Here is a 9,697-nt window from a genome sequence, read left to right on the forward strand (position 1 = left end):
GCTAGGGTCAGATGGAAAGGGAGGAGGACCTCCCCTATCAATGGACTTGTAGAGGGGCATGGGAGGAGATGAGGGAGGGAGGATGGGATGAGGAGGGAATGAGGGAGGGTGCTACAGCTGGGATACAAAGTAAATAAAATAATTACAATGTAATTAATATAAAGAAATTAAAATTAAAAAAAAAGAAAATGTCCTATGGGCTTTGCTATAGGCTGATCTGACTGGGATATCTTCTCAGTTGAGGTCCTCTCCTCCCAGATGGCTCTAGCTTATGTTAAGGTGACAAAAAAAAAATAAAAATTAAAAAAAAAATAAAAACTAACCAGTACAATCTGTGTAGGAATTTGTTTCTCGAGATTTGGGAGATTTTTTATTTATAATTTTATGGAAAATGTTTTCTATACCATGTGGAGAGTTGAACCAGGGTCCTACAGAAGAGCAGCGAGAGCGTTACTTCAAAGCCATCTTTTCCGGGAATGACTAAAGACTACCAAACAGCTTGAAAAATGATTAACCTCGAAATCAAAGGCATTGCCTCAGCCTTTGAGCCTCTACTCGTTACCAGCGCTGTTAAGTGGCAGAGATGAGGTCCTGGCAGCCCCAATACCCTAGGCTGGGCTACTTGTCCTCGGGTGGGCAACGGAAGCTGAGAAATAATGGCAGAAAGCAGAGAGAGAGAGACAGAGAGAGACAGAGATAAAGACAGACAGACAGACAAAGACTGACTTCTCTGCCACATCACAGGGAGGAACAGAGGCTAAATGGTCACTCCCCACCCAAGTAAGTCTTTAGGTCCCTGACACTAGGTTTAGGTTTAAATAGAAGGAAAGGCACACAGCTACTGTGGTCAAGGTGGTCCTACCTGTCTCAGCCTCAGCTTCTCCTGCAAGATGATCTAGCAAGATGTGAGAACTGTGTGAAATTTCTCTGAGGGAAACAAGCTTCCTCTGTGTGTAACAAGAAGCCCCAACTTTCTCCTTCTCACAGCGTGAGACCCCTGGAGAAGTTCCAGTTTCTTGAGATCCTTTGTTTCAGCAGTCTTACAGCCCCAGGGGGCGGAACGTTCGTGTCTCTTTAGATTATCATCCTTCCAGTGAGGACAGCTACAGACTTACTCTCTGTATGTTCATGCTGCTTTGTGAAGATAGTACAAACAAGTCTCTACAATCTCAAATCGCTGATGTGAAAACCAGATGTTACCAGTAAAAAGGGACGTGATGTCTTTAAAATAGCACACAGATACAAGGAGACCTTGCATGGCTTTTTGTGATGAAGATAACCCTAAATAAAACAGCCCATCATCTACTCCCCAATTACTAACTCCAATAAAACGGAAAAACTAAGGTTTTAATGCTATTTGTAAGTTAATAAATAGATCCTGGTTTACAGCTTTTTCAGGAGAGACCATATATCCATCCTTCAACTGCTCTGTCTCAGTAATTTCTTGTTATTTTCTTCAGGTTTAGTTTACTTGGCTAAAGTAATTTTAATGCCAGAATTAATTTCACTAAAGCTAGCCACTGTAGAAATAATTCTGTTTTTAATCTCGTAAAAATCACCTCAAATTGCAGAAGCTAATTATTGTTTTAGGTGACTCTCAGTGCAATTAAATGGCTAATAAGCTGCCACCAAAGCTACTACACTTGGCAAAAAAAAAAAAAAAAAAAAAAATGAAACTTATGTAATTTGAATATTTTCAACTTAATTATTTTACCTTTTCAAACAAATATGTGTAAATGAAACTCAACAATGAATGCTTGTGAGTTCAAGGCTTGTAATAGAGCATCCAGCATTTTGTTGAAGCCCAGACTGAAATTCCTTCTTGTATCCTATTTCTAGAGTTTCAAAGAAGCTGGAGACTTCTTTATAAATGTCAAAATAGATGCTGGAAGCTAAATGAGACAATATTCTGAAGAAGTTTTTAAATACAAATTTCTGTTTATAGTGGTAAATATCAAGTTCCCAAATACCTTAAATATACTCTGTTAATATTTTACTGGTAAACATGAAAATTTGAATCCTATTTTCTCTTTTTTCCAAGGTTCACTCATAGTGTTTTGTTTTGTTTTTTTTATTACTTTCACTTTTGAGGGGACTTAAGAAGCTGTCAGCAAGCTACATCTCTTGGCAATCTGCTTCAAGCGTTTTTCCTTGGCTTTCTTTATTCTCTTTGCCAAATGTGTATGTGTAGCATATACTGTAGCCTCCTTGTTTCCTTGTTTCTCTGTGTGTATGTGTGTGTGTGTGTGTGTGTGTGTTGTTTTGTTTTGTTTTGTTTTGTTTTGTTTTGTTTTGTTTTCAGGGCAAAGTGCTGGCATTCGTGCTGCAGGAGACGTGGACCAGCCACTGAATCCTGGGCACTTTGTTCTTGGCTTCTTTCTTTGTTTAAAGGGATTTTTTCTGAGACATTACCACCTTTGGAGAGACTGAAAAACCCTCATATTCTGCTAGCTCTAATCATCAAGGTATCTGTCAGAGCAGGAATATCCTTCCTTCCTTTTATTACAATAACGAAGCTGAGAACAGTAAGATACCTTCCCAAAAAGATGGGCTCTTCCTCTTTCCAGTTCTCCTTGGTCTGTAGACCAACAGCATAAGCACTCTGCCATGGGACAAGACACCTCACTTCATGGGAAAACCCTGTTTGTGGTTCCCTCCACTGATTCAGATCTCATCACCCTTTACTCGTCACCCAGAGCATCCGCAGCTACTTCTGTGGCCACGCGCTTCTCATAGAAAGCATAGACTTTGCATTCAGCATCTACGTTCATGAGATTCTGACAGCCAGGAACTGGAAAGGAGATAGTCAACTTCATCGTGAAGTTGCCAACCACCGACGCAGTGCCTCAAAAATGACCAAATGTTATATTTTAAATTGTAATTAGCCAAACCTGAATAATTTAAATGTTCCTATTTTCATTCTTGCAACACTAAAATGATTGACGAATTTGGAGCAATGTAAATATGAGATAAAAGGGTGTGTCACAGACTGAAAGAGTTGAAGAGCACAAAATCACCTATCTACAAGCAATATCAAGATTCTGCAAAATGCAAATCCAATGGCTCTATTATTAGAGACAATTTCTCAATTTTTTTTTAACCTTTAAGTTAAAATAAAGACATTTTGCTGGCTAGTTCTGTGTCAACTTGACTCAAACTAGGGTCACTGGAGCGGAGGAAGCCACAGGTGAAAACAATGATAATGCCTCCAGGAGATTCCGCTGCAGGAAAGCCTGTAGTGCATTTTCTTAATTAGTGATTGTGGGGGGCGGGGAGGTTCAGCTCATTGTGCGTGGGGTCACCCCTGGGCTGGTGGTCCTGGGTTCTATAAGAAAGCAGGCTGAGCAAGCCAGGATGAGCACGCCAGTAAATAGAACTGCCCTGTGTCCTCTGCATCAGCTCCTGCCCCAGACTCCTGTCCTGACTTCCTTCAATGATGAACAGTGACGTGACTATATAAGCCAAATAAGCCCTTCCCCATCCCACCCCACCAACTTGCTTTGGTCATGGTGTTTCATCACAGCAATGATAACTAACTAGGACAAACATTACTTAATGGGTTTTTTGGGTACATATTTGGTATTGTTTGCCCTTTGATAATCTCTGATCTTTGACCAAATTATTTTCTTCACATAATTCAGGCTAGTCTCTTTGATCATTAGCATTCCATTAAAGGGCACAGAATTCCCAACTTAAAGTTCATGATCTTCATGAGCTCATCTTCCATGATAGGTGCAAATGACAGGTCACTGCTGCTGGAATTCACTCTCCCTTCCTTTTGGGTAACCTGCATAGCAGAGCCAGATCTTCAGTGAAATGATGCTACTTTAAGCATATCTCAAAAAATTTTTTCCTCTTTCAAAATACCTATCTGTTTAATATAACAACATTCTGATTTTAAGTTGTTCTACATTTCCTGATTCTGGTTTCTTCAATTTTTTATTTAGCCAAAAATCAGAAGTATCATTATTGGAAATGCCAAAATGCTAAAACTAGCCCCAAGAGATAACAACCAGACCAGATACAAATAAATAGTGACTAGATTTTTTTTTTTATGTCACTGGTTATGACACAAAGTTACTAGTATTTAAAAAGAAACATTTCACATGAATTTTGAGCTTTTGGGTTCCCTTTAAATGGGCTACGTAGCCCCTTAGGATCATTATTAAGCAACAGTAATGATGGACTTCCATTCAGTAGTGCCAAGAACACTTTAAATTACATACTCTCTTCGACCTCCTGCCACAACATCATACAGCTTAAAAAGCTTAGATGAGGGTCTACTCATTTTGTTAGCTAGGGATGACTTCATGAAGAGATCTTTATTTTATGAAGAAGTCACCTGATGTATCAATATAAAACTCATATTTAAGCAATAAGAACACTTCATGGAAGCCGTACTTTCCATAATGATTTTTGGAAGCCAGTTTGTGCTCAGACAGATAGGTCCTTCTGGGACATAACGACCCAGAAGGTGGTATCTTCCAGAGTTTGGGCTGAATGTAGACGAGCTGAGGTTTCAGAACATAACATAAAGCAGTACAAAATTAGCGACAACAGTATCTGCACAAGATCTGCCACATCAGAACCAAGTAAGATCGCTCCAGTGGGGTTAAGCCAAGGGGAAGATTATCAGACACAATACACAATCCAGCTCAAACAAGAAACCATGAGGAAGCTCCCTATCCACCTTGCCACTTGTGTTACATGTGAAATATGTGTATAAAAATTAAAGGTGTGGAAACAAAAGGTGGTGATGGCATTAAGACTGTAATACTATCTTACGTTCTGTCGTGGTGTGTGTGTGCGCAACAGTAAAAGTTAAACTACGTCTTTATACTAATATTCTTTTATGATGATTGCAACCAAAACATCTGTCTAATGTTCTTTACGTAAAACAGGTGTTGGGCCTTCAGATGTAGTTAAGCTGGGAGAGTACTAAGCTAGCATACATCAAGCCCTGGGTTTGATCTGCAGCAAAGTATAAACTGGGTGTGGTGCCACACACGTGTAATCCCATCAGTCAAATTTCAGCACTCAGAGCCCAGGAGGACCGAGGCCAGCCTGGGATTCACAAGACCTTATCTATTTACTTAAAAAACTAAAATAAACTCACAAAAACAAATACAGGAAAAGATAGCCAAATTCTTTATCAATCCCAGCTTGAAGAGTTAGTTTAATAAAAACGTGTTTCTCTTAAGAGAAGGTATATTGAGATAGCGTGACTATGTTTACTATGGCTACTGTGTTCGTCTATATAACCTGGGGAAGGATGCTTTGATGTGCATAAAGAGATGACACATCCCTTGGGTGTGGGGAGGTTTTTTTTTCCTCCCAAAAATTTAAATTCCATGCTGTACAAGCTCTGTCTTCACAGCTGGATCCCCTTTACTCTGAAGACATTTAGTCCTGCAGTGCTGGAACTCTAAATGTTCCATTCTGACATCTGTCTCTTTTCTCCCTTTCTGAAACCTCCAAATTGGGTGCTGCATTCAAGTATAGGATTTGCTATTTCTGCTCTGGCTTGAATTTTGGACTGCACATCATTTGCCCACTTCCTCCTTGTCAGTTCTCTGATGTTGTAAAATCAAGGGACTGAACCTTGGTCAAAATAGAACAGAACTGAGCAGCCTTCTAGGGTTTCCTATCCACTGTCATGTTGAAAATTCCTGATACTGTTTCAAATCTGCGAACTCTTTTCTGTGCAGCATAAATCCTACCTGGGCACCCCTGGGCAGGTGGTCCTGGCTTGAATAAAAAGCAGAATGAGGCAGATGCTGCTGTTCCCTGCTGCCGCTTGCTGCAGCCATGGTCAACCCCCACCATCCAGGGTCAGTCAGCCCCACCATCCAGGGTCAACCCCACCATCCAGGATCAACCCCACCATCCAGGATCAACCCCACCATCCAGAGTCAGTCAGCCCCACCGTGTTCTTCAACACCTCCGCCTTTGGTGAGCCCTTAGGCCACTTCTCCTTCAAGCTGTTTGCAGACAGCTGTTCCAAAGACAGCTCTGAGCACTGGAGAGAGAGGATTTGGATGAAAGGTTCCTCCTTTCCTTTCACAGAATTATTCCAGGATTCATATGCCAGGGTGGTGACTTCACATGCCATAATGGTAGTGGTGGCAAGTCCCTCTACAGGGAGAAATGTGAGGATGAGAACTTCATCCTGCAGCATGCGGGTCCTGGCATCTTGTCCATGGCAAAGGCTGGACCAGACACAAACAGTTCCCAGTTTGCTTTAATCTGCACTGCCACGCCTGAGTGGCTGGAGGGCCAGCATGTGGTCTTTGGGAAGGTGAAAGAAGGCATGAACGTCTTGACAGCCATGGATCATTTTGGGTCCAAGAATGGCAAAACCAGCAAGAAGATCACCGTAGTCGACTGTGAACAACTCTAATTCTTTTGACTTTCGGGCATCTTAACCACTGGATCATTCCTTCTGTAGCTCAGGAGGGCGTTCCCATCCCAGCTGCTCACAGTAGCCTGTAATCTCTGCTCTCACTGACGTTCTTTGGGCTCCATATTCGCCTCATTCCCCTCCAAGTCTACCTGGGTTACAGAATTAAGTTTATGATCATGAACAAAAAGTAAATAAGGAAAAAAAGCTGAATGAGCAAGCCATGAAAATCAAGCCAGTAAACAGCATTTCTCCATGGTCTCTGCACCAACTGAAAGAAATCAGGACAGAAACTCAAGCAGGGTTAGAATCCGGAGGGAGGGGCTGATGCGGAGGCCATGGAGAAATGCTGCTTACTAGCTTGCTCCTCATGGCTTGCTTTCTTATAGAACCCAGAAACACCAGTCCAGGGATGGCACCATCCAAAATAGGCTGGGACCTCCCCCATCAAACCACTAATTAAGAAAATGCCCTACAGTAGGATCTTGTGGAGACATTTTCTCAATTAAGGTTCCTCCTTTCGAATGACTCTAGCTTGTATTAAGTTGACAAAAAAACTAGCCAGCACAGTCATGGTGTTTAGCACGGCAATAGAAAACAAAGACAGTATATTTATATCATGCCGTTATATGTTGGAAGTACATAGCTTGTTCTTTATTTTATAGGAGCTCACAGTTAAGATATTGGACTTATAAAGTATTAGAATTTTTTAAGTCAGTGGGGACATTAAAGTTGAACTGCATTTTGCATCATGAGATAAACCTGATCCTTTGGGAACAAAGGGTATAGGTGGTCTCAAAAGCGATTTGTTTGTCAGGTTGACAAGGGTTAGAGTTGTGATGCTTAGTTTTGATTGTCAACTTGACTTTCTAGAATATCCTAAAAGGGCCTCTGAGCATGTTTTTGAGGAACTCTCTTAATTACATTAACTGGTGTAAGAAGAAAAAAACCAGCACTGTGGCAACAGCGCTCGAAAAGGCCTAGGCCAACTGTGCACTAACACACGCATTCTTTTCTCTTTACTGTGCATTCCATGTGACAGACCACGCTAAGTCCCTCCCCACCTCGGCTTTCCCATGGTGCTGGGCTAACCGTGAGCTGACACAACCTGTTTCTTCTCTAAGTTGCTTTGTCAGAGTATTGTTTCACAGCAACAGAAAAGAAACTAATATAACTGTGAATTTTTTTCTCTTGGAATTTGGGAAATAAAAAGTATATTTCCACACAAAACCATATTTGAATTTTATGTCACAAAAATTATCATTCATTCTGTGTTGGTTTGGGAGAAAAGTAAAGGACATTTTAAAATATGAGGGTTTTGTTTTGTGACTATCTCTCTATAAATTCTATCACAAATATTTTTCCTAAATAATATCTCACCATGCCTATTATTCTGTGAAAGCCACTTGTTCTTTAAGGCATTCAAACACTGCAAACCATTAAAAACTCTTTTGAAGTGAAAAGTTGATTGCTCTAAATTGTTAAATCTTATTATAAATGTATGGACAGGCAGATGAATGACTGGATATGTAGATGATTCAGCAAATAAAAATGAACAGATTGATAGATATATCCGACTTTGAAAATATGTGTTTAAATATAGACAGTGTTCGCATTGTGCTAGAATTATAAACATGTGTGCATTAGTCAGGTTTATTTAGAGGAACAGAAATTATAGAATGAATATATATACATATATGTATATATACATATATTCTTATGTGTGTATATATATTCATGTATATACGTTTATATGTATATGAATATTCACATATTCATATATGTGAATGAATCCATATGTATATGAATGAATCCATATATATGTATGGTGTCTTAATTAAGCTTTTATTGCTGTGAAGAGACACCATGGCCATGACAGCTCTTACAAAGGCAAACAATTAGGGCCGACTTACAGTTTCAGAGGTAAGTCTATACCATATGTTATGGCAAGAAGCATGGTGGTGTGCAGGAAGACATGGTGCTAGAGAAGTTGTTGAGAGTGATACATTTTGATCTGCAGGCAGCATGGAGGAGACTGGATTTGTTTCACACTTGGGTATAGCTTGAGCATTTAAGACCTCAAAGTCCCACCTCCACAGTGACACACTTCCTCTAACAAGGCCACACTCTCCTAATAGTGCCACACATTCAAACACATATGGGAGCCATCCCTAGTCAAACCACCACCTATGGGATTTATTATGATGGTTTTCAGGCTGTGGCCGAACTAGTCCAATGATGCTGTCACCAAGGTCAAAGAATCCAAAAGCTGCTCAGTCCATGAGGCTAGATGTTTCAGGTAGTCTTCAATATATACCGGAATCTCCTGAAAGTAGGCTCTAAAGCCAGTGAAGGAATGGACTTGCCAGTGAGCACAGCAGGCAAAGAAGGCAAGCTTCCTTCTTCCGTGTCCTTTATCTAGGCTGCCACAAGAAGGTGTATCTTCCCACCACGGAAGATCTGGATTAAAAGTGAGTATTCCCCAACCTGTGGCTGGCAGCTGGCTCCAAGACAGGGAGAACAGGAGATCTGGCTCTGCTCCTCAACAGCTGCAGTATTCAGGAGAGCTGGCCCTGATGGTATGGGCTCTAGGGAGAGCTAAACTCAAGGGCAAGAGAGTGAGAGAGTCAACTCTTGCCTGGGCAAAGTGAGAGAGCTCGCACTGGTAGTGCAGAAACAGAAGAGCTGATGAGCTGACCAGCTCAGCTTCCACCCAGGCCCAGATCCAGGGCTCTGAGTTGGTGTACCCAAACATCCATCCCATCTATGAACTTCTGGAACCTGTGAAGACATCAGTCCTACAGACTTGGATCTGCAGGACCTCATGACACAGGGCAATAACAGGATATCTAAGAGGAGTCCCTGTGACGATCCAGTATTGACAGAGTAGCAAAATCCAGAGGCCTCAAACCAATCCAATGACTCATTGCAATTAACATTTGTGAGTAAAGCTGTTTGAGCAAAAGGGCAAAAGGATATACTTTGCGATACAATGTGACGCAGCCAAATTTCCACAGTGAGATTTTTGCTGTTGTTGTTTTGTTTATTTTTGTTCTTTTCTTTTGTGTGGGAGGAGGTTGCAAAGGCAAGAGGGTAAATATGAAGGGGCAGAGAGATGAATGAAATTGGGGTGCATGATGTGAAATTAACAAATCCATAAAAGTTTTTTTTTTAAATGGGTCTTTCCACTTCAAATAATTTTATTAAGAAAAAAAATCCCTCACAGGTGTACTCAGCTGCTTGGGTGCAGCCAAGTTGACAATCAATAATTGCCATCATAAATCTACCCCTTGTCAA

At 40.8% G+C, this 9,697-nt stretch overlaps 1 pseudogene; it reads left to right on the forward strand.

Annotated features, from left to right (window-relative positions):
• Nucleotides 1-5,765: 5,765 nt before the first annotated feature.
• Nucleotides 5,766-6,400, forward strand: LOC110565425 (peptidyl-prolyl cis-trans isomerase A-like; annotated as a pseudogene).
• The last annotated feature ends 3,297 nt before the right edge of the window (nt 6,401-9,697 follow it).

This window comes from Meriones unguiculatus, chromosome 8 (genome assembly GCF_030254825.1).
Source record: "Meriones unguiculatus strain TT.TT164.6M chromosome 8, Bangor_MerUng_6.1, whole genome shotgun sequence".
Taxonomy (NCBI): domain Eukaryota; kingdom Metazoa; phylum Chordata; class Mammalia; order Rodentia; family Muridae; genus Meriones; species Meriones unguiculatus.